The sequence below is a fragment of the Schistocerca piceifrons genome, chromosome X (genome assembly GCF_021461385.2).
Source record: "Schistocerca piceifrons isolate TAMUIC-IGC-003096 chromosome X, iqSchPice1.1, whole genome shotgun sequence".
Taxonomy (NCBI): domain Eukaryota; kingdom Metazoa; phylum Arthropoda; class Insecta; order Orthoptera; family Acrididae; genus Schistocerca; species Schistocerca piceifrons.
In genome coordinates this window covers 528,347,720-528,372,041 of record NC_060149.1, presented here as the reverse complement: position 1 = coordinate 528,372,041, position 24,322 = coordinate 528,347,720, and the positions used below count along the sequence as shown (strand labels likewise).

General features: G+C 43.1%; 1 protein-coding gene across 4 annotated transcripts in view; it reads right to left on the bottom strand.

Annotated features, from left to right (window-relative positions):
- The window catches only part of LOC124721577 (1-acyl-sn-glycerol-3-phosphate acyltransferase alpha-like), a 787,251-nt gene that overhangs the window by 265,752 nt on the left and 497,177 nt on the right, over positions 1–24,322 (bottom strand). For all 4 annotated transcript variants that reach the window (XR_007006350.1, XM_047246620.1, XM_047246622.1 and 1 more), the window contains exon 3: positions 2,270–2,342. The gene's annotated coding sequence lies outside the window, so the exon portion shown is untranslated. The remainder of the gene's footprint in view (positions 1–2,269; positions 2,343–24,322) is intronic.

The following is a 24,322-nucleotide window of genomic DNA, read 5'->3' as shown; positions in this document are numbered from 1 at the left end:
GGCTAATGTTCTTCTCACAGATGAGTCTCGGTGTGGTCTGGAGAGTGATTCTCGACTGATTCGCATCTGGAGGGAACGTGGAACACGATTTCGGGACCCAAACATTGTGAAAAGAGATCGATATCGAGGATGATTCCTAATCGTGTGGGCAGAGATTATGTTGACCCCTCGAACACCTCTTCATGAAATTGTAGAGGTGAATCAGAAAGATTTAACTGTTGTCAGGTACCGTGAGGAGATCTTGTGATCTAGCGCGCGGTTGCTGCGAGATGCTGTGGGCCCAGACTTCGTGTTGTTGACGATAATGCTCGACCGCATAGAGCACGGGTGGTGGTTGTTTTTTTGGAAACGGAAGATACTGCACGCATGGCTTGGCCTGCTCGCTCTCCTAATTTGAATCCCATAGAGCATGTCTGGCATGCACTAAGGAGACGGGTTACATCACGTCAGCGTCCATCAACCACTCTCCAAGACTTGTGAGCAGCTCTGCAGGAAGGTAGGGCATTATTGCCTCAACATGGTATTGATGACATCATTCACAGCCGGTCCCGTCGTAGTCAGGCCTGTATTGGTGCCAGAGGTGGTCATACCCCATACTGAGCCCATTAACCAGTTTTCAGAATGTGTGTGCAAATCCATTACGTTAGAAAAAAACCAAGAACATTTATGGCTACCGTTACGCGCGTTGCAGTTGATTACGTTCTGTATTCCTCACGTTGTTTCTACTTTACTATACAGTTTTGTGGCAAAATAAACGCAACCTTGCAAAATTTCCGTTTCTTGCTTTAATTTTGGACAACAGTGTATGTTAAAACTCTCCGCGACTTTGTTCACGAGCTTCACTTTGCCTTGTGAATCAGCAAAACTGCCACCGTGCACACTATGGGCGATACGAAACTTCATTTTAGTGGAAGCCGATATTTTTGACTTTCTAAATGATTCATGGTATCAACGTGACCACCCAATGTCATAGAGAGACCGAAGATAGTGGACTATAACGCCGAAACTGGTTGCCTACGAATAAAACCAGTAAATACGGCCAAGGTGTCATCGTAACTACTTGTAAGATACAATAACAGCTGTTTCCCCAATAGCCACCTGGAATTTAATGTTCGCAGCTCATTATGTTCTTGTCGAATGTGAATAATGATCTGTAACAGAATCGTGTAGAAGCAGTGCAGAATGAATCCATGTGGAGCAGGAGTTGACTGATCAAAGGAAGAGCGAGACATAATAAGGCAAGATTACCGGATCAGCTGCAAGTAATGAAACCGAAATAGAAGGGGATGAGAAAAACGCGGTAGTTCCTTGGTAGAACAGACTGTAGACGAACTTCAACGCTTTTTGTGTAATCCAAAACCTCAAACCCACAGTTACGACAGTGCTGATCCCCGCCCTCGTGTGCCGTCCGCCTTCCTCTTCTTGTACCTCTTTAAGTATCATCTAGGGCGCACTTTAATCAATTTAGTATCGGTATCTTATTATGAAGACTACTTATGCATAAACTTGGTGTTCAATACGTGTCCCATTCTAGAACTTTTTCTGCCACTCATCAGTACCATCTCCCCTGTATTTTTCACACGAACAGAGCGTTGTCAAAGTTGCACAGTGGTTCATATTACGTGTTAAAGCGTAGGCTCCCTGTAATTAATGCGTAAATCAGTCCATAGTCTGGAGTGCAACTTCGAATATGACAACGCCTCAAGCACAATCGTGTCCAAAACAATCTTCGGATTCATGACTACTTTTTCTTTTCTTTTCTTTCCTCAAAATGGCTCAAATGGCTCTGAGCACTATGGGACTTAACATCTATGGTCATCAGTCCCCTAGAACTTAGAACCACTTAAACCAAACTAACCTAAGGACAGCACAACACCCAGTCATCACGAGGCAGAGAAAATCCCTGACCCCGCCGGGAATCGAACCCGGGAACCCGGGCGTGGGAAGCGAGAACGCTACCGCACGACCACGAGCTGCGGACTTTTCTTTCCTTCTTTTTCTTCCCTTCTTTTTCTTTGCTTCTTTTTCTTTTCTTTTCCTCAGTTTCTCTCTTCACCCAATCAAAAATTTCTATGTTCAGCATTTATTTTGAATCAGAATTGGTTTAATCTATTTCCTCCCTACAGGTTAACTTTGATATAAAACTTACGTTGCAAGTCTCAGCGACCCCGCACTGTTATAGCCTAGCGATTAAAGGGCAACTTGCAGTTACTGAAACTACAATAAACAAAAGTATTAATATAATTAATTAGCCGAATTAGTATTTTACCTTCGTTTTCCTTGCTACACGTCCTAAAGGATCCTGATGTACTGCCAAGCGTGGAAGATTACTTTGGAAAATCCTAGAAGAAGAAATGATTTTCAGTTAGACTGATTAGTTATATAAACATAGCATGTGCAGCTAAACAGACATACTTAACACTAACTAACTTCACGGTAAAGGTGCAATATAGACAACGATTTCACTTTTCTTCCGGAAAGAATGTACAGACATGATACAGACGCAATAGAAATCCTAGTATGACTAACTAACGATTTGTCTTAAAGTACTGGTTCACGACCATTTTTCGACCTTTAATCACGGCGTTACTTGCAAGACATGATCTTAACATATGCAATCATATATTCAACAATAATGACACTACGACTAATCTTAGAAGACAGATTGGGATCTACTCCCTGAATTTCTGAAGATAGCAAGTGTAATATACAACGGGCAAAACATTGTAAGGACACGAAAGGAAACCAGTAGTTGGCAAGGGAGTGGGACATGTTTGTAGCCTCTACCCGAAGTTCTTTAATCACGGAGTTGAATAAAGAATAACTTAGAGGTTTCTCCTTGTCACTGCAATTCTGTCACAGACAGCAAAGAACATAGAAGAGCAGGTGAACGGAATGGAGAACGTATTGAAAATGGATTATAAGATACACGTCAACAAAAGGATAATGTAATGTAATGTAAGGGTAATGGAATGTAGTCGAATTAAGGCAGGTGATACTGATAGGATTAAATTAGGGGTTGATACACTAATAGTGTAAGTAGGCTGTTTAGGTTTTTTTGTTGGTAACGCCATGTAGCGCTCTGTATGAAAATCACTGGTTGTGCTGTGTGCAGTCTGCGGCTGGTTTACATTGTTGTTTGCTATTGTAGTGCTGGGCAGCTGGATGTTAACAGCGCGTAGCGTTGCGCAGTTGGAGGTGAGCCGCCAGCAGTGGTGGATGTGGGGAGTGAGATGGCGGAGTTTTGAGAGCGGATGATCTGGACAGAGACAGTAAAATTGTAAGACTGGATGTCATGAACTGATATATATATATTATGACTTTTGAACACTATTAAGGTAAATACATTGTTTGTTCTCTATCAAAATCTTTCATTTGCTAACTACGCCTATCAGTAGTTAGTGCCTTCAGTAGTTTGAATCTTTTATTTAGCTGGCAGTATTGGCGCTCGCTGTATTCCAGTAGTTCGAGTAATGACGATTTTTGTGAGATAAGAATTCATGAAAGGTATAGGTTATTGTTAGTCAGGGCCATTCTTTTGTAGCGATTATTGAAAGTCCGATTGCGTTGCGCTAAAAATATTGTGTGTCACTTTAGTGAATGTCTGAGTACGTTCGTTTTGTTCAGCTTTTTTGTTATGTAGTTCTAAGTTCTAGGGGATTGATGACCTCAGAAGTTAAGTCCCATAATGCTCAGAGCCATTTGAACCATATTGTTATCAACATTTAATAAATGTATTCAAAGCGGTTTGAACGGGTAGGCTGTATCAAGGCGGTATTCAGGAGCTCTGGCAATATGAACGATTTCCGATAGTCATTACGGCGTGGAACCGCGATTGAAGAACGCATCAAAAGCCTGGAATATTGCCCAATAACTACTACCGGATGGGGAATAAGAGTCACACTGACGAAGCCGGAGACTTTCGAAGTAGATGCGATCAGACAACATTGTGGTACACACTTCCACGATGGTTCTGTTTATTATGGCGATTTGTATCTTACATTATTATTTAACGTTTACAAAACAAATATACTTTTTCTTCCTCTTGGTTAAGTTTTCGATACAATTCTTTTTTCGATTAGTTCTTAAAGAATTGCCACTGTTACACATGAAACCGAACGTTTCACAGATGCCGAAGAGAGGTGGTGATTTTATATCTTCTGAAATTCGCCCCTTAGTTTAGTATTACGAGTTATCCAATATACTGCTACGGTCGCAGGTTCGAATCCTGCCTCGGGCATGGCTGTGTGTGATGTCCTTAGGTTAGTTAGGTTTAAGTAGTTCTAAGTTCTAGGTGACAGATGACCACAGATGTTAAGTCCCATAGTGCTCAGAGCCATATCCAATATAACTGTAAGAAATCATCAGTACTACAATACACAAAAGAATTAAAGACTTAAGCTGCCAGTGGGCATTGATTCAGATCAACGGGGAAACTTGAAAATTTGTGTCTGACCGGGATTCGAGCCCGGGTCTTCTGCTTACTAAGCACAGAAGCTTTGACCTCTGCGCCATCCAGACACAGTGGTCATCGCAACTGCACGGATTACCCTCGCACGCCTCCCGTCATATCCAAATTCTCAAGTTATCCACATACTACTAATGTAGTGGCCCTTGCCTATTATCCTCCTCATTACTCGCCGTTTCGCCGATTCCCGTAAGAGTTCGTGCCTGGAGTGCATTTGCACTGAATTAATTACTGTTCGACCTCACCTTAATTACACTCTGAGTTGACAAAAGTCATGGGATACCTCCTAATATTGTGTCAGACCTTCTTTTGCCTGGTGTATCGCAGCAACTCGGCGTAGCATGGACTAAAAATTTCGTTGAAGTTCCCTGTAGAAATACTTCGTCTTGCTACCTCTATTGCCGTCCATAATTGCGAAACTGTTGCCGGTGCAGGATTTTATGCACGCACTGACCTATCGATTATGACCCATGTGATTCATGTCGGCCGATCTGGCTGGCTATATCATTCGTTCGAATTGTCCAGAATGTTCTTCAAACCAGTCGCCAACGGTTGTCACCCAGTGACACTGCACACTCTCATGAAGTCCATGAATGGCTGCAACTGGTCTCAGTATAGCCAAACATAACCATTTCCAGTCAATGATTGGTTCAGTTGGACCAGAAGACCTAGTCCATTCAATGTAAACAAAGCCCACACCTTTATGGAGCCACCACCACATTGCACAGTGCCTTCTTGTCAACTTGGGCCCATGGGTTCGTGGGGTCGGCGCCACAGTTGAACCCTACCATCAGCTCTTACCAACTGAAATCCGGACCCATCTGACCAGGCGTCCGTTTTGCAGTTGATTAGGCTGCAACAGATATGATCACGATCCGAGAAGAGGCAGTGCAGGCGATGGCATGATGTTAGCAAAGGCACTCGCGTCGGTCGTCTGCTGCCATAGCCCATTACCGCCACATTTCGCCACTCGAAATGGAATGTCCCATGCGTCTAGGTGCAACTTCAATTCCGAGTTCAGAGTCTGTTAATTCCCGTCGTGCGGCCATAATCACGTCGCAAACCTTTTCACATGAATCACCTGAGTACAAACCACTGCTCCGTCAACGCACTGTCCTTTTATACCTTGTGTACGTGATACTTCCGGCGTCTATATATGTGCATATCGCTATACCATGACTTTTGTCGCCTCAGTGCATATGTGGTGTCTGTTCTTTCGGACATGCCCGAAAGACCGGACACCACATGGTGGTTATATCTAAACTTTGGCTACTTAAGCCAGTATAAAGGGAAAATTATATACCCTATGGGTATCCAACGTTATTCGAATGATCTTCAGACTCCACGCTCTGCAGAATTGCATTGTTAGTAGAGTTATCATCACTTGCCGTTAGGCGTCGGTAGTGGTCTGGCGACGTACGGTAGAAACACAACCATCAGTCTGCATTACAGTTGCAGTCAATCAGCATCGGTCTGGAGAAGGTGAGCGGGGGTTTACTCGTAAAGCTGTTTTTATCAAAACAACAGCAATAGTGCAGCTGCTCTTCAAGAGTTTCGACGCATTAAAGAAACGTGGAGAAGTCCTCTTTCCCCATTTGGTTTTAAGAACAAAGTTTGGAAGTTCGAAGTATTTAGCTATTTGGAAATTGCTACTGGGACAGGCCGATGGCCAACTGGGCCACAAATTTTTGAAGAAGCTACTGGTGCCAAGACTGGGAACGCTGGGGAAGCAATGCGCCATCTTCAAGCAGTGCACCAGTTGCGTCACGACAGCGGAACATTCCATGATCCACCGTTCTAAAAGTGCAGCCAGTAACTGTGAAACGGCATCTCTAGTGCGGTTCGAGACCATCGTGGATGGAGATGGTCGTCACACTAAGCAACTTTTGTAACCTGGTACGTAATATGGTACACAATTAACATGCGTTACTCTTTCACGTAGAAATTAAAATTTGTATGTTTCTGTGGTTTATTCGTTATTTGTCTTCCGCGTGCTCTTACAAATGTTTCCACAAAGTTTCATCGTCCTACGAGAAATCGTTTTTCATGTAGGGCCTCTTAAGTAGCGAAGTTCAATTCTAACCACCCTGTACTTCTACTATAGTTCTTGGCGAACAATGTCTCTTTATGTTGCTCGTAACGATGTGTACTAGACTCCCACCGTGGAGCGATTGCAATATCAGACGATAGCTACGGACAACGGCCGATTGCGCTCAAAGGCTTGAAAATATGTGTCGTCATTACTCTGCGTTGAAGCGCACAGAAACGAAATTTCACGTACGTTACCAGCGGGCCAGAGTGCTAATCGGGCCTTCATAGTAGCTACAACCTCTCTTGAAAATATCCTGTGCAAGTGGAGACGAAACGTTGGTTTCTCCACGAAATTTAATCGATCACCGCACACTAAACCGGAATATATTAATACGTGTGGGTAACTAGTATGCTTAGTTTCTTTAACGGCTTCGGCAAGACGTACTTGAATTCGCAGGCCAAATAATTAGTGTTATACACTTTTAAATCTGGAAAACCTTCACTTGGTTTGATGATTTCAGCAAAATGATCACACCCATAAATTATTAGTTACCCCTAGAAGTTATGACGCTAATACCGCCTAACATAGCCTGTAGCCTTCGTATCTGCTTCAGTTCGACGAGGAAGAGAGTTTCCAAGTTTTTTTAGGTATGCCATATCCACCAGCAGCTACTCACGGAGGATTACATTCCTCAAAACTATCAAATTGCGGCAATATTTATTACTACGTTTCACCCATTGTTTCAAATATTTTATGTGGGACTGAGATTGAGTGATCTTGAAAGAAGGGAGTGTTCTCAGCGTATTCATCACCCCTATGTAGAAGAAAGGGCAACAATTGGTCACCGATAACGTTGAAATAAATATCCTTACTCATAATCACCGTATCCTGAATGAGGGGGCCCAACTAATGGTACGCAAAAAATCACGGAACCACTTCCAGCCTGATCTTCGACCTCCAAACGCTTCGGGTTAAACGTCTCATTGGACCGTCGGTGCTCTCGACCATGACATCATTTGAAAAGAGACAAAATCGCGACTTGGCGCACCACAATGCACGCTTCCAGTTAGTGACAGTAGAGTTTGTGTGTTGTTTGGCCCACTGAAGGCATGCAGCATGTATGTGCTGCTGCGTGCAATAGCCTTTTGCTACGCGCCCATCTCCAAATGCCCAATGCATGCTGTTCCATTCGTAATGCTTGCTCGGACACTTGTTGAGATGGACTTGCATTCACTGACAGGAGCAATTTCTTTGGAGTTTGAAATCGATTGTCATTGACAATGCTTCACACCCGTTTCCAGTCAATGCCAGTTGGCGGTTCTTACGCTGTGTTACATGGCTGCAGGTGTTACACCACTGTTTGTATACACGCTGAAGAGTCCACGTTGCTGTACAAACAAATAGTGCAACTTCGTTCACGGTGTGATCATGTGCACGTCAGAACAAGCGAGCTTCTCTCTTCCATTCTGTTACATCTTCACGTTGCCCCATCTTTACTGCACTGGTTCCAGACAAACGACTGGCTCATACACTGCCCAGTGATGGAGGGTCATCTCACCGACTGGTTCCTTTTCTGCCGGCCGTGGTGACCGAGCGGTTCTAGGCGCTTCAATCCGGAACCGCTCGACTGCTACGGTCGCAGGTTCGAATCCTGCCTCGGGCATGAATGTGTATGATGTCGTTAGGTTAGTTAGGTTTAAGCAGTTCTAAGTTCTAGGGGACTGATGACCTCAGATGTTAAGTCCCATAGTGCTGAGAGCCATTTGCACCATTTTTTTTGGTACCTTTCCGACACCATATGCAGCATCCATTGTGCTCTTTTATGGTGGTGGTTAGTATTTCGTGCGGTAATTTAGGTTAAGTAGTGTGTAAGCTTAGGGACTGATGACCTTAGCAGTTAAGTACCATAAGATTTCACACACATTTGAACATTTTTTTGACAGTTTGTATCTATTCTGCTTTACATCCATTAAACATGTTGTACTGAGGTTCTCAAGCAAGTTCCTTTCGGCATTCTGTCACGCCCAAGCATTCACCCACTTTACTGTGCTGATTCCAGATAGCAACGTACACACTTACTGCCGTGACATACGCCAACGGTTCACCTGACTGCCTGGTATCACTTCTACATCATGTAAAAGACGCCCACTGTTTGCTGACTACCCGAAACGTTTGAATACTGGTAATTGGTTCTTCGGTGGGACCTCCTTACACCATATAATATGGAAATTTCGTATCCGCGGGCTTCCTATTGAACAAAGTAATGCTTAACATCCTCTAGCTTCCCCTGAATACCAAGTCGTCTGAAGTCCAAGAAATATTAATTGAATTTAGCCGTAGGTTTTACCACAAAGAAAACAAGAACGGAAAGGTAACTATCGGACTTTAGATCGACCGATCAGGGGCTGGATTCACGAAATACTTCCTTGTAACTTCCTCTTACACGGTACATGAGATTAGTGATACTTTCTTGTAACTTCCTCTTACAGGGTACATGAGATTAGTGATCAGAGGAGGAGGGAAGGTACGCTGAACCGTAATTAACATTAACCCTTTTCTAGCAGAAGTTGAGTCGTCAAAACTGGCTTGTGACTCGCAGCGGAAAGAAAGACTACGCTCAGTCTATATCACGATTCATGACGTGAATCGTACCCGAATGAGGAACAAGTTAGGCCCCATCCGAATACAGTTAAATGCCACTAGTAAAATAATCACTCGTGAAAACACCACTATACTTTAAAATTACAGAAAGTTCCTAACCTGAGAAATCTGAACTAACTCCCATCCAAAATCACCGCCTAAGTTTGCACAGAAGGGGTGTACCATACTCTCCACACACTAACTCAGCGACTCTTCTGAGAATGACTAACCCTGTTCAAAAACCAACCTACCTTGCCTCCGTGCCCAGAGACTGAAAAAACCTGGCAGGGGGGGGGGGGGGGGGGGGGGAACTGATCAATCAATAAGACGAATTTTTCAGTGGTACCAGGCCCTACCTCCAATCACAAGACAGGAGAGACAGTCACCTCCAATCACGAGACAGGAGCGAGAACGTCTTTCCGCCGGTTCTACGTCTAAAGTAATTGAACAAACGCGTCCGTAGCGCTAGTGTCTGGAGGAACCGATTGCGAGGCCGCCCGTTAACAGAGCCCGCGCAGGTACCTTCTCGCCCGAGTGCAGCCTCAAGCCGGCTTTGAAAATTAAACTTAACTGCCGTTCTCAGGCCTCTGCTGCAAAGTTGAACCAAGGAAGTAAACTTGTATTCACCAAGTTGCATGTATTCGCAATTACACCCACATTCATTCAATTCAGCAGTCATCCATGTTTAGGAAAGGTGGTTATAGATACATGACGCAATAAAAATAAAATAAAGCACTCGCAATTTCGGTTCCCAGCATGATATTCCTCCCTGGCATGGAGGCAATACGAGAAAACACAGGTAGAGAAACGACAGTCTGCAAAACTTGATAAAACCACAAAATTATATGAAAGGTCGATTGACTTCCCACTTACAGACTTACGGCGCCCCAAGGCACCACTGTTCTCTTTTAAGAGGGTGATTAATATTTTGTCCAGCTGGCAAATGACACCGTGTGACATTATGGAGTGAGTCTGGATGCAAACGCATCGACTTTGTAACTATCAACTAACTTCAACAAAAATTTTATATTCGATAATCTTCGAACCTTGTATGTATATATATATATATACACACTGAAAAAGAGTTCTTATGAATGGATGGGCTTCACAGTGAATGAAGACTATTCAAGCTTGTTCAGCTGTTATGTAGTCGTTTACTGGGAACACTACCAGTTTCCCACCGTTAGAGATGCACTCTCAAGTGATGAACTGTTGATTAAAATGCTTTTTTTTAAATTGTCTGATTATATAAAAATGGAGAAAAATTTATTAATCTTCTCAAAAATATATCTCAAACGTGCATTAACTGAGAAATGAAATTAAAAAAAAATTACTCATATGATTTACCCTCGAACAATCGGGAAGCTACGATGTCCTGTAGTTCAGTTGTAAATTGAAAATGTATAACCATTATAGGCTGATGTCAACAGTAAAATTGGCGTTAAGCACCAGGAGGTGAATATCAAGCTGAACACATCGGGTGATAACCTTTAGTGTAAAAAAATAGTTACAGGCATTAAAATTTATGGCTACAGCGCATAAAAAACTGTCAACCTTCACGATATGTAGCGTCTGCGAAATCTACGAAAGTAAATAATAGCAACTTACCAAAAGTACTGATGAATTTAAGACTCACTCACCATTAAACAAATGTGAAAACGGCGACTGTTCGTAGTGTCAATGCTACCAACTGGTAATGTCTGCCAGTACCAGCTTCTACTACACCACCACCAATTACCATTCCGTAGCAGTGGCAAAACAAATAGTCGCCGTTTTCACATTTGTTTAATGATGAGTATTTTTGGTAAGTTACTAGAGTTTACTTTCGTAGAACCCGCAGACGTTACATACCGCGAACATCGTAAAAAGGTTTTTTTACATACGTTAGTCATAAATTTTAATGGCTGTAATTATTTTTTACACTAGGTACTATCAGTTTGACATTCACCCACCCGCGCTTAATGCAATTTTAATCCTGACAACAGCCTATAATACTGTATTACAGCCGGCCCTTGTGGCCGAGGAGTTCTAGGCGCTTCAGTCCGGAACCGCGCTGCTGCTACGGTCGCAGGTTCGAATCCTGCCTCGGACATGGATGTGTGTGATGTGCTTAGGTTAGTCAGGTTTAAATAGTTCTAAGTCTAGGGGACTGATGACCTCAGATGTTAAGTCACATAGTGCTTAGAGCCATTTGAACGATATTACACTACCTGTGTTGTTCGTAAGTACGACACAATGTTCCTTCGGACATACATGCATGTCCGATGCATGTCTAAAGGAACAGGCACTGCGGCGGCTACAACCGTTATGAAATACATGTAATGTATTCGCAGCTGCGAATATGAAGAACCGCCAGCTGTATAATGGTATGTCCGCCCGGATAGCTGAATGGTCAGCGTGACAGATTGCCATCCTAGGGGGCCCGGATTCGATTCCCTGCTGGGTCGGGGATTTTCTTCGCTCACGGACTGGGTGTTGTGTTGTCTTCATCATCATTTCATCCTCATCCGGCGCGCAGGTCACCCAATGTGGCGTGGAACGTAATAAAATCTGCGCCAAGGCGGCCGGACCTGCCCCGTAATGGGCCTCCGGGCCAATGACGCCAAACGCTCATTTCCATTTTTCAATGGAATGGCGAAAGTGAAAATTTACGCTGGACCGGAACTTAAAGTGTCTCCCCTGTACAAGAATATATACAATGAATGTACGAGTACAATTTGTAGACAGATGGTTGCCGACATATGGAAGTTTGGATCTGGTCCTGGAGCGTCCTGGGATAGCCTAATGACAAGGCGACCGCTTGTGATAAGTAGGAAATCCGGATTCGAGTTCCGGTCCGTCACAAATTTTCATTGCCGTCATGTCATTATACAGATTATGCAGCTGATGGTTCTTCGCGTTCACAACTGAACTATGGGACATAGTTGTTTCCTGATTGTCTGAGGGCTAATCATGTTACTAATGGGTTTAAAAAAACATTTTTTCAGTATTTTAGTTAACGCACGTTTGACAAATATTTTCAAGATTTTTCCCTTTTTATAAAATCGTACTCGAAAAAAATTGCATTTTAATTAACAGTGCATTACCTAAGGATGCACGTGCGACGGTGCGAAACCGATAGTGTTCTCAATAAGGGAGCACATGCCAGCTAAAGCGGCTTAAGAACCTCATTCATTGTGAATTCCATCAATTCATAATGTAAGTAGGCTGTTTAGGTTTTTATATTGGTAACGCCACGTAGCGCTCTGTATGAAAATCACTGGCTGTGCTGTGTGCAGTCTGTGGCTGGTTGGCATTGTTGGAATATTCGCTATTGTAGTGTTGGTCAGTTGGATGTGAACGGCGCGTAGCATTGCGCAGTTGGAGGTGAGCCACCAGCAGTGGTGGATGTGGGGAGTGAGATGACGGAGTTTGGAGAGCGGACGATCTCGACGTGTGTCCATTAGAGAGAGTAAATTTGTAAGATTGGATGTCACGAACTGATTATATATATATAATTACTTTTGAACACTATTAAGGTAAATACATTGTTTGTTCTCAATCAAAATCTTTCATTTGCTAACTATGCCTATCAGTTGTTAGTGCCTTCAGTAGTTAGAATCCTTTATTTAGCTGGCAGTATTGGCGCTCGGTGTATTGCAGTAGTTCGAGTAACGAAGATTCTTGTGAGCTAAGTTATTCATGAAAGGAATAGGTTATTGTTGCTCAGGGACATTCTTTTGTAGGGATTATTGAAAGTCAGATTGCGTTGCTCTAAAAATATTGTGTGTCAGTTTAGTGATGATCAGAATAAGTAGAGAGAAATGTCGTAGTACGTTCAGTTTTGCTCAGCTGTTTGAAAATCAGATAACGTAAGTGGTTTACCAGCACAGTAATTCATTAATTTTTCTAAGGGGACGTTTCAATAAGGACTGTAGTAAAAAAATGATTTGAAGATTCTTAAATATTAACAACGTATTTTCTTAGCTGTGGCTGCTCTATGTACCAAACTCTATGTTCAATAGGAAGAAAGTGTATACCACTGGGTACCGGAAATTACCGTCGCAAGTAAAAAGGCCTGTATCTAATCAACGTAGGAGCTGCGCCTCGGCAAGCGGCGGTAGGCGACGCCCCCTTTTAATCGGGCGCTGGCTGCTCTTGACAGCGGCGGGGCCCAGGCAAAAATCCAATAAGCAGCCTTCCGCCAGCCGCGTGACCGTCCGGAAGTGGGGCAAAGCGGCCGTGCGAGCTCCCAGGGCCCATCTCACACGCCACACGCTCAAAACCTACCTGCCCTGCTACGAAATACTCGCCTTTCGCACCACGATAACACAGACATTACCTGGACCTTTTGGATGCCGCACCCTGATCGAATGTAATAATAATGTTAAAAAATATATCGGCTCAACCACTTGTTTATAGTGTAAAACACTAACAAGGAGACGGCACGACCGTGGGGTCGGGGATTTGTCCGAAATTTTGTGTGGTGAAAGAGGACCCCTAACACCTCACGTGGTTAAAATATTAGGACGCACTACTCGGAAAATCCCGAGAAAAATCGGGCCAAAGTTTCTTAGGTGCCGTATGAGCATAAAATATTAGTCCATTTCCGAGCCGCCGTTTGGCCTACATGGTTAGCGCTCGGACCGTTACGCCAGAGATCTCTGGTTCGATTCCTCCTCAGGTAGTTTTTTTTTTCTTCTGTTGCTTGCAAAATTGCAGCCCATTGTTACAGGAGAATCGTGAAATTAATTCCCGGGAAGACTGTATACAAATTCATTCTATAATTCACCATCAATGATCGTCACCAATATTCCGAGACATGATTCAATAATCCTGGTTTGCCTCAAAATTATCAGAAACTCAAAACATTTTCGTAAATGTTAATGGGGCATGTTTTTGTACAGATTTATTGCAAACGCCCTGTGATTGTAAAAAATCCGTTTTTATATGTTGCGCAAGATGTTGCAAAAATTATTGCTTTGTTTTTTTTACGATAATTACCACTGCGGTTCTTGTTTATAATTGGTATATGTATAAAAATTGAATGTTTCCCAATCGACTTTGTTGTTCTGATTAACAACCCAATGTTTTTTCCTCATATACTTTACAATGAAAACTGGAAAACCCACCGCCATGAAGCCGGCCGCGGTGGTCTAGCGGTTCTAGGCGCTCAGTCCGGAACCGCGCGACTACTACGGTCGCAGGTTCGAATCCTGCCTCGGGCATGGATGTGTGTGATGTCCTTAGGTTAGTTAGGTTTAAGTAGTTCTAAGTTCTAGGGGACTGATGACCACAGATGTAAAGTCCCATAGTGCTCAGAGCCATTTGAACCATTTGAACCCACCGCCATGAATTGTGTTGTTGGACAAAAAGAAAATAATTTTTATTCAATAATGTAACTAATTTGTTAAGGATAATGTAGGTTTAGGAAACTTTCTGAGTAATTGGTGGAATCACAAAAGAAAATGAAACAGAAAAAAAAGTACCGGAGAAGGAATCGAGCTCGAGACCTCTGGCGTAAGAGTACGAGCCCCAAACATCGAGGACAGGCGGCGGCTCGGCAATGCACTAACATTTTGTACTCATATGGCACCTAAGAAACTTTGGATCGATTTTTCCCTGGATTTTCGGGGTAGTGCGTCCTAATATTTTAACCACGTGAGGTGTTAGGGGTCCTCTTTCACCACACAAAATTTTGGACAAATCCCCGACCCTACGGTCGTGCCGTCTCCTTGTAAGGCTGAAGCGTTTCGGAAGTTAAGCTTCTATCATCAGAATAATAAAAAGTAGAAGAACCTGTTAAAACTCGCTAAAATGGAACATGCACCAGGCACAATAAAATTGATAATAAAATTAAAACATGTGTGGATACAAAATAATTCCTGCCATCCTAATAGCCAGAAACTTTCTCCTTTTAGATCTTTGATAGATAGAGCCTTTGGAGTCCCTATGAATGAAGAAGACAGAATGACTGAGCTGAACATCGTGAAACAACTAGCCAGAGCTAACGGATATCACCAAAACGTTGTCAATAAATTAACACGACAGAAACAGCGCGCGAATGCAAGGAAGAATACCGCAAATAATATTACGAGGGTCACAATACCATACTTCGGTGATATTTCGAAAAAAGTGGCTAACATTTTCAAACCTTTTAAAGTTGATACCGTTTTTCAGACCAATAATACACTGCGGTTTAAACTAAGGAATAGTTTACAGCAGGAAAGCTATAAATATGAGAGAGCTGGGGTCTACAAAATTCAGTGTAACACGTGCAAGGCAAGCTATGTAGGCCAAACTGGCAGGTCCTTTAAAGTACGTTACAAAGAACATAGCGATGCTTTCCGGCTTAATAATTTCGAAAAGTCAGCTGTAGCCACGCATATTTGGGAAACGGGACACCCCATGTTGGGAATAGATCAGGATCTCGTTATTTTACATAGACAGGACAAAGGCAAAAAGCTGGATCTATTAGAACAGCTGGAAATTACGATACATAGCGTGGATAATCAGAACACACTGAATGAACAGCTAATTGGCGATACAAATAACTTTTTCAAACATTTCACTGGTTTCTTTTTGTAACTACATTATTAGCAACTGGCAGGATACCATCATTTCATGAGGTCCTTGGAACATGTATACGTTATCTGTTTGTATAGACATCTCTGTGACTTCCTTGTTTACTTGCGCGTGAGCTCACTCGCGTTTCAGTGTCGTGTTTGGCTACGTGGTGTGTGGTATCAACGAAGACACACGGGCAGTTTACGACAATAGAGGAGGGAGCCATGTGGTTAGATGTTGAACACCATAGGCGACACAATTTTAGAGTTTTTTATATTTTGACGACTATGTGGAGATGCACCTTGGAAGACACGGTTGCAACTAGGGATGTAGTCACGATGTTTCAATTTTACTATCAATTTTATTGTGCCTCGTGCATGTTCCATTTTAGCGAGTTTTAACAGGTTCTTTTACTTTTTATTATTCTGATGAAACAAGTGGTTGAGCCGATGTATTTTTTAGCATTGACATTCACAACCACGACCTCTCATCCAGTATGGATAAAATCAAAGAATGTAATACTGTTCTGTCTCTCGATTATCGTACGAACACCGAAATGGGAGTCATTGAGGTAAGCGATCGCAGAATAGAAAAGCAGCTAAAATCGCTAAACAGTGGAAAAGCATCTGGACAGGATGAGCTACCTGTGAGATTCTACAAAGATTATGCGGAAGAGCCCCATCCCCTTCTAGCAGCAGTCTGTCGTAGGTCGCTGGAGCAATGAAGGCATGGATCACACTGAGGCTACACGATATACGATAAGATACGCAGTGTGAATCGCTATGCGACACGGAAGCAACCGGCATCAACAGAGAGCATGAAAACAGTGGAAGTGGCGTCACTGGTTCACACTGATCCCTGTCTCTGTCGTATCGCCCGGCGCTACACGGAGTGGTGATGGCTCCACACTATTTGTATCTTACGATACACGGGCAGCGAAATTTCGTGTCATCCGATGTGCTTAGAAAAACTGTTTTATGTAGATGAAACAAAGCTACATTCACCTCTGTCCTTTGCTTCTCAGTAAAACGTGTTCTTTTCGCACAAAAAAATATATATAAATATATATAAACCACTGTTTTGCGATGAGGGGACGTTCTCTACTACTAGGTCTCTCTCATTCGATTTTGAGAAAAAATCCAGTAAGAAATATTGATTTTTTTCACGTATTGTACACTACTGGCCATTAAAATTGCTACACCACGAAAATGACGCGCTACATACGCAAAATTTAACCGACAGGAAGAAAATGCTGTGATATGCAAATGATTAGCTTTTCTGAGCATTCATTCACACTAGGTTGGCGCCGGTGGCGACACCTACAACGTGCTGACATGACGAAAGTTTCCAACTGATTTCTTATACACAAGCAGCAGTTGACCGGCGTTGCTTGGTGAAACGTTGTTGTGATGCCTCGTGTAAGGAGGAGAAATGCGTACCACCACGTTTCCGACTTTGATAAAGGTCGGATTATAGCCTATCGCAAATGCGGTATATCGTATCGCGATATTGCTACTCACGTTGGTCAAGATCCAATGACTGTTAGCAGAATATGGAATCGGTGGGTTCAGGAGGGTAATACGGAACGCCGTGCTGGATCCCAACGGCCTCGTATCACTAGCAGTCGAGATGACAGGCATCTTATCCGCATGGCTGTAACGAATCGTGCAGCCACGTCTCGATCACTGAGTCAACAGATGGGGACGTTTGAAAGACAACAACCATCTGCACGAACAGTTCGACGACGTTTGCAGCAGCATGGACTATTAGCTCGGAGACCATGGCTGCGGTTACCCTTGACGCTGCATCACACGCAGGAGCACCTGCGATGGTGTACTCAACGACGAACCTGGGTGCACGAATGGCAAAGCGTCACTTTTTCGGATGTATCCAGGTTCTGTTTACAGCATCATGATGGTCGCATCCGTGTTTGGCGATATCACGGTGAACGCACATTGGAAGCGTGTATTCGTCATCGCCATACTGGCGTATCACCCGGCGTGATGGTATGGGGTGCCATTGGTTACACGTCTCGGTCACCTCTTGTTCGCATTGACGGCACTTTGAACAGTGGACGTTACATTTCAGATGTGTTACGACCCGTGGCTCTACCCTTCATTCGATCCCTGCGAAACCCTACATTTCAGGAGGATAATGCACGACCGCGTGTTGCAGGTCCTGTACGGGCCTTTCTGGATACAGAAAATGTTCGACTGCTGCCCTGGCCATCACATTCTCCAGATCTCTCACCAACTGAAAACGTCTGGTCAATGGTGGCCGAGCAACTGGCTCGTCACAATACGCCAGTCACTACTCTTGATGAACTGTGGTATCGTGTTGGAGCTGCATGGGCAGCTGTACCTGTACACGCCATCCAAGCTCTGTTTCGCTCAATGCCCAGGCGTATCAAGGCCGTTATTAGGGACAGATGTGGTTGTTCTGGGTACTGATTTCTCAGGATCTATGGACCCAAATTGTGTGAAAATGTAATCACATGTCAGTTCTAGTATAATATATTTATGCAATGAATACTCGTTTATCATCTGCGTTTCTTCTTGATGTAGCAATTTTAATGGCCCGTAGTGTAGTCTGGTATCACAGCTTGAGAAATAGTTTTCTCAACGAATTTTTCAGTCTGCAGCGAAGTGCGAGTTGATATCAACTTCCTTGTAGATTAAAACTGTGTGCTTAACCGAGACTCGAACTCTGGACCTTTGCCTTCCGCAGGCAAGTGCCTTACCAACTGAGCTACCCAAGCACTACAGCTTTACTTCCACCAGTACCTCTTCCCCTACCTTCCAAACTTAACGGAAGTTCTCCTGTGCAACTTGCCGGACTCTTTTCTTCCTGGAGTGCTAGTCCAGCAACTTTTGCAGGAGAACTTATGTGAAGTTTGGAAGGTAGGAGACGAGATACTAGCGGAAATAACGCTGTGAGGGCGGGTCGTGAGTTGTTCTTGGGTAGCTCAGTTGCTAGAGCACTTGCCTGCGAAGGTCACAGGTCCCAAATTCGAGTCGCTGTCCGGCACACAGTTTTAGTCTGCCAAGTAGTTTCAAATACTTTTCTTTCCGTTACTGCCCATAGTTGTTGTGATATCTCGAAGTAAAAGTAAAGCACCTCGCACATTTTGAAAAGTTTGCAGCGAAAAATGTAATTGCTGACAAGTTTACACTTGTTGAAATTTTAAGGCATACATTGCTGTGTACGAAGTACACGTAACATATACAGATTGTTTAAATGGTGGAATGATAGCCATACCTCTTTTCATTCCCACGAAAATATATAATACATATAGGAGGTTCTCCGCGAAGAGGTTGGCCGCGATGCGTCACGCGTGAGGCTATTGTTCCCTAGTATGCAGAATGCGGATATGCAGCCGATAAAAGCCGGAGCTGGAAATGAAAACACTTACTGAAACGAGAAGACGCCGAGACTCATAAGCTGCTGATGCTGACTGAATTTTTTAAAATTTTTCTTATTTTTTTTTAGGCTATGCTCCCTGATTACACGAAACTTTGTGACAGACGTAAAAGAGATCTGAAATCCCTGTTATTTCTGAATGAGCCGTTGGACAAAGCCGAGGAATTTTCCTTATCCTCATGGGCTGCTTCCATTTCTTCAAACACGTTGCCTACCCCTACGCAGAGTTCGGCAGCTACTGTAGCACCATCGATAGTAACTGATCTCTCTTCAAACCAGCAAAATTTCTTTAGAATTTTCCTCGAGATGACCGCATACTACGTTACGTCTTCGCTGCTCATCGGGCCCACTTCGAAGCGTGCCTCATCGCTGAAGACACTTTTACTCCTGTCAGTGAGATTCCAGGCAAAGGTTGTGTTTGGAGACGCTCCAGACAGCGGTTGGGTATCTTGTAAGGTGGCTATGATTTCGCACCGTACAAGCACTCATCCACACACTTTTCCGTGATTTAAAACAGGAATTAGGTATCATTTAATAGGTTGTACATCGCATATATGAATATTTAAAGAAGAGTGGCACTGACACTTGTAAATAGTTGTTAATGCTTATTGCATGAAAGGTGATGGATTGTCTTTGTTATCAAAACAGCGTAATGAACGATTGCCTGTACTAGCAGAGGTTGGACCGCCAGTTTAAATGAAATGGCAGGTGTAACTCAGGTCCTAGGTGGAAAAGCCCGCACCGGTGTGTTGGTTTTCTTAACACAGGACGGACGGTAGGGACACCTGAGCGCTGAAGCACAATACAGCGGTGGCCGGCCGGTTCTGTAGCGAGGCCGGAAGTATAACCGGATAATACTTCGGAGAATCTGAAAGTCTTGGACGCCACAGAGAGAAAACGACGAAGCGTTACCTCGGAAATTACGCAGGCTGGGTTTTTCCCAGGATTTTTACTCTGAGAAGTGTACCATAGTATGAGTATAGGTAATTCCTCGCAAACTTACCGCGCTAGACAACAAAAGACCTATTATGTTTGGTCGGCGTTCGGAAGGATCTGTAGAGAGGGAGAATATTCCGTAGTTTCGAGAATATGATTCACCTTCTGCAGTTACGAGGGAGGAGAGCCGAGCTTAGCTGGGAAGCCAGCGGTCGAGAGAAAGAGGTCTTCCGTTTTGAGCGCCTGTGTCTGACGGTCGCTCAGTATCAGCTTTGTTGCTACAGATGGACTTGCTGTCTTTGCTCTCTGGAGATTTTATAGTTAGAACGGTTAGGCACTGTACTGTTGCGAACTCTGGGTAGGGAGTCATCATTGAGTACGCAGCGTTTAGTGATTGAGAGCAATTCTTCTGCCTATACGCACGTTGAGACGTTATCTGAACTCCGTCCTTGTGGCTGGGAGTTCGCGTTTCTCATCTGTAGAACACAGAGAGGAGAAGACAGTATTAGATTATACCAGGTACAGGACTGTCTTCTGCCGTCCTAGTGTTTGAATGAGGTTTTTTTATATTTTGTGGCTGCAATTCTTAGGTCGTCGCAGACATGTACGAGAACCATCACTCCGACGCACCAGATTCAGTACATGCGGTGATATTGCTAATTGCTTCGGCTCATTAGGGCTATAAAGTTAAATAGCTGTGATCACGTAAATTTTATTTCCACTGTGGTTGCACTCCACTGCAGATCATCTTTGAAAGTAAGTGTCTTCTATTGTTTGGTGCGCAGATGATGTCAGTCATCTCGCATTATTTATATTAGATCGCTCAGCCATAAAAAGGGGCAGATTTAGGCAATCGATCAATAATATTAGGTAGAAAATTCATTTGTATCTCTTTATGTCCACTAGACATTAATATATAAACTTTCGTAATATATAAAGGGGTTTTAATCTATAATAAATGTATAAGCAGAAACAAAATTTATCATTTAGTAATTACTTGTTCCCTTAATCATTCATTTATGTTTATGTTGTAATTTATATGTTAAAGAGCAAGAAGAAGGAAATAATATCACCACTAAGAGATCCTAAGATCTGCTTCAGGGGGTAGTCACACAGGGCAAAATCTTCATTTTCGCGTACAGCATTTTCCGTTGCGCACATTCATTTTTACACCTGGCTGGAGTAGCATCTTGGAACCCACTTGACTGTTGCTCGCCATACAGCCCAACAACCAGGAGTGGTAGTCTGGGGTGCCACTTATTTTCATAGGAGAACCCCTTAGGTTATCATCCTCGGTACCCTTACACCACAGCGCTACGTCGGCGATATTCTACGGCCCGTTTTGTTGCCCTTCATGGCAAGCTACCCTGGGCTTACGTTTCAGCAAGATATCGCCCTCCCGCAAACGGTTGGTTTTCATTGCTTGGCTTCGTACGTGCCAAACCCTACCTTGGCCAGACATGTGGCCGGATCTCTCCCCGAGTGAAAATGTTTGTAGCATTATGGGTGGGGCCCTATAACAAGCTCGGGATTTTGACGGTCTAACGCGCCAGTTGGACATAATATGGCACGACATCCCTCAGGAGGACTTCGAACAACTCTGTCAGTCAATGCCAAACCGAATAAATGCTATCATAAGGGCCAGAGGTGGACCAACGTATTACTGACTTGCTCAATTTGTGAAGCACTTTCTCTTTAAAAAATGATCCTTTTTTCAGAAATTATAATCATTTGTTTCTCTATTTATGTGCACCACGTCTACTGATTTCCGTCCTATTCGTATAATTCCTTCATGGTGCATCACTGTTTTTTTCTTTTTTCGTTTTTTTTTGTGTCTGAAGGGTTATAGCGGATAACGTCGGAAGATTTATGTGGCTTTTGCAGACGCTGCTGCTGTCTATAGCAGGCTTGAAACGCCTGAAGACTATAGCGAATGTAGGAAGATCTGCAGAGGATAGTAATAGGATAGTAGTAATCGTCCTGGGCGATATAAGGTGGACTGACTAAATAAAACTAATTGAAGGAAAAGCAGATACGAAACGTAACTCAGCTACGAATGATATGCCTTACAGAAAACTTGATCGGCCGATTTTTGAGATGAACAAGAGAGAGAGCAAGAGAGAGAGAGAGAGAGAGAGAGAGAGAGAGAGAGAGAGAGAGAGAGAGAGAGAGAAAGGGGGGGGGGGGGGGTTGGGGATCCACGTAGAGCACCACGTTTCGTGACGGGATCGTTTAGTAAGCGACAGAGATGCACAAAAATCTCCAATGACACTCGCTACAAGAGAGGCTATCACGGAAAGATGTACTACTGTAATTCCGAGAGTGTACTTTCAAAGTCAAGTCCGGCTGCATACCACATTTTCATATACATCTCACGAAATGCGCACGACGAGGAAATCAAAGAAATTAGAGTAGTTACGGAAGTTTATCGACAGTCATTTTTCCCACGAACCATTCGCGAATGGAAAAGGGTAGGAGGAAAAGGTAGCGCTACCAGAAGAAAGATCCCCCCCCCACACACACAAATTATACGTTATTTTAATATAACTATTGATCGTACGCTGAAAAAATAGTTATATACACTGAAATAACCGGTTAATTTCGTAGTTTAGTTTCAGCAAGAATCGTATGTCTGTTAACCAGCAATAGTACGGGCTGAAATTATTTCCATCTGGCGTTTCAAATAAAAAATTTAAAAAAATCTGTGTTCGCGCCGTTGATTGTTAGTGAAACTGGCGGGATACTCATAGTAAGTGTTTCGTATTAATATGTGATTTATTTATGAAACTATAATGCAATCGTTACACAGTAGCGTAAAGGTTACAGTATAGATATATCAAGTTTTGACTGCCGCTGGCCTTTGTATATGCGATGGGCCAGTTATGTTATCGCTTTGCGCCGTTTTTGGAGTGAAAACGTCTATTCGCTCGTCGGTCGAACTCTCTTGAGTGACACAATACCATCAGATTTGCATCGCTAATACCTATGAGACTAATCGTGCGTAAACAACGATTGAGCCCACAACGGGTAGATCATGTCTGGATGTGTCTAACGCGCAGTATGTTTCTTTTTTTTTCTTTTTTTCATTTCCTTTTCGACGCTGCCATAGCTCTCCCATTCGCTCGGGATTGGACTTTTCTGGGTTTGTGGATTCTTTTCGACACGAGCTTTCCTCTGACTTGAGTTTACTATAATTCCGAGCATATTTACGAGTCAGGTGAGACATCTTTTATTAGTCTTATTTTCAATTTAACACCAATTTTTATTTGTATTCCGGTGAATATTTTTATCGTCTCGCTTCGGGTGCTAGTAGTGCTTCGCAAGCTCTTCCCAAGGCAAGGTATTAATCTAAATGCATTTCCACGCTAAACCAATTTATGACTTTGCACAAAGCTTATTGTAACAATCACGCGCAAGCGACTACGCTGGTACGATAACCTCACAGATAAAACAAATACTGAGCGACAAAAACTGTTGTCAGACATGATCTGTCCGCTACGAGCTCAGCCATTATTTACTCATTATTAGTCTCGTAGTCATTAGCGATTCAAATCTGACTGTATTTTGTCACACAGGAAAGTTCGACCTAGGGGCGAACAGGTATTTTAACGTCACAATTGTTTTGTTGTCTCTGGGTGTGTCGCAATTTCTTCACATGTAGCGACAATTTCATCAACTAGCCCAACATCGCTATCGTCAGTATCTCCAGACTACCAACGGCGATAATTTCTTCATTAGAAATGCTATCGTGGCCAGTTTCATTATCATCTTGCAGCCAGTCATTTATGTCTACGACACGTATAGCAATCTGGTATCTTCGCAAATATTTCGACACCAACTTCTGCAGTAGTGTTTTTCAACAATTCTTCTGTATCCATGGAATGCTATAACATTTTCTCAACGGACACCACCACTTACTTTCTCTCTTACATCATTTTACATTGCATCAAACGGGGTCAATACAATACTGTACAACTAGAACCGCCGATGGGACATTTTTGTCCTATAGAAAAATTTAAACTTTCTCCCTCTTCTTATTCTTGTAAGAGATGGATGACAATTCATGACGTTCAATATTTGTTAGCCTAGTTCATTTTGAAGTAAAAATCAACGCTGTCAATCGAATAGCTTTTGAGGAAAAATAATAAATACCTAAAACCACCGACGTGACATTTTTGTCCAGTTGACTAAACTAAGCATTGCCGATTGTTACACATTATTGGTAGCTTTTATTCCGTCTGCTGCTACAATGAAAGTATGAAAGCGTAAGTTCGGCTTGG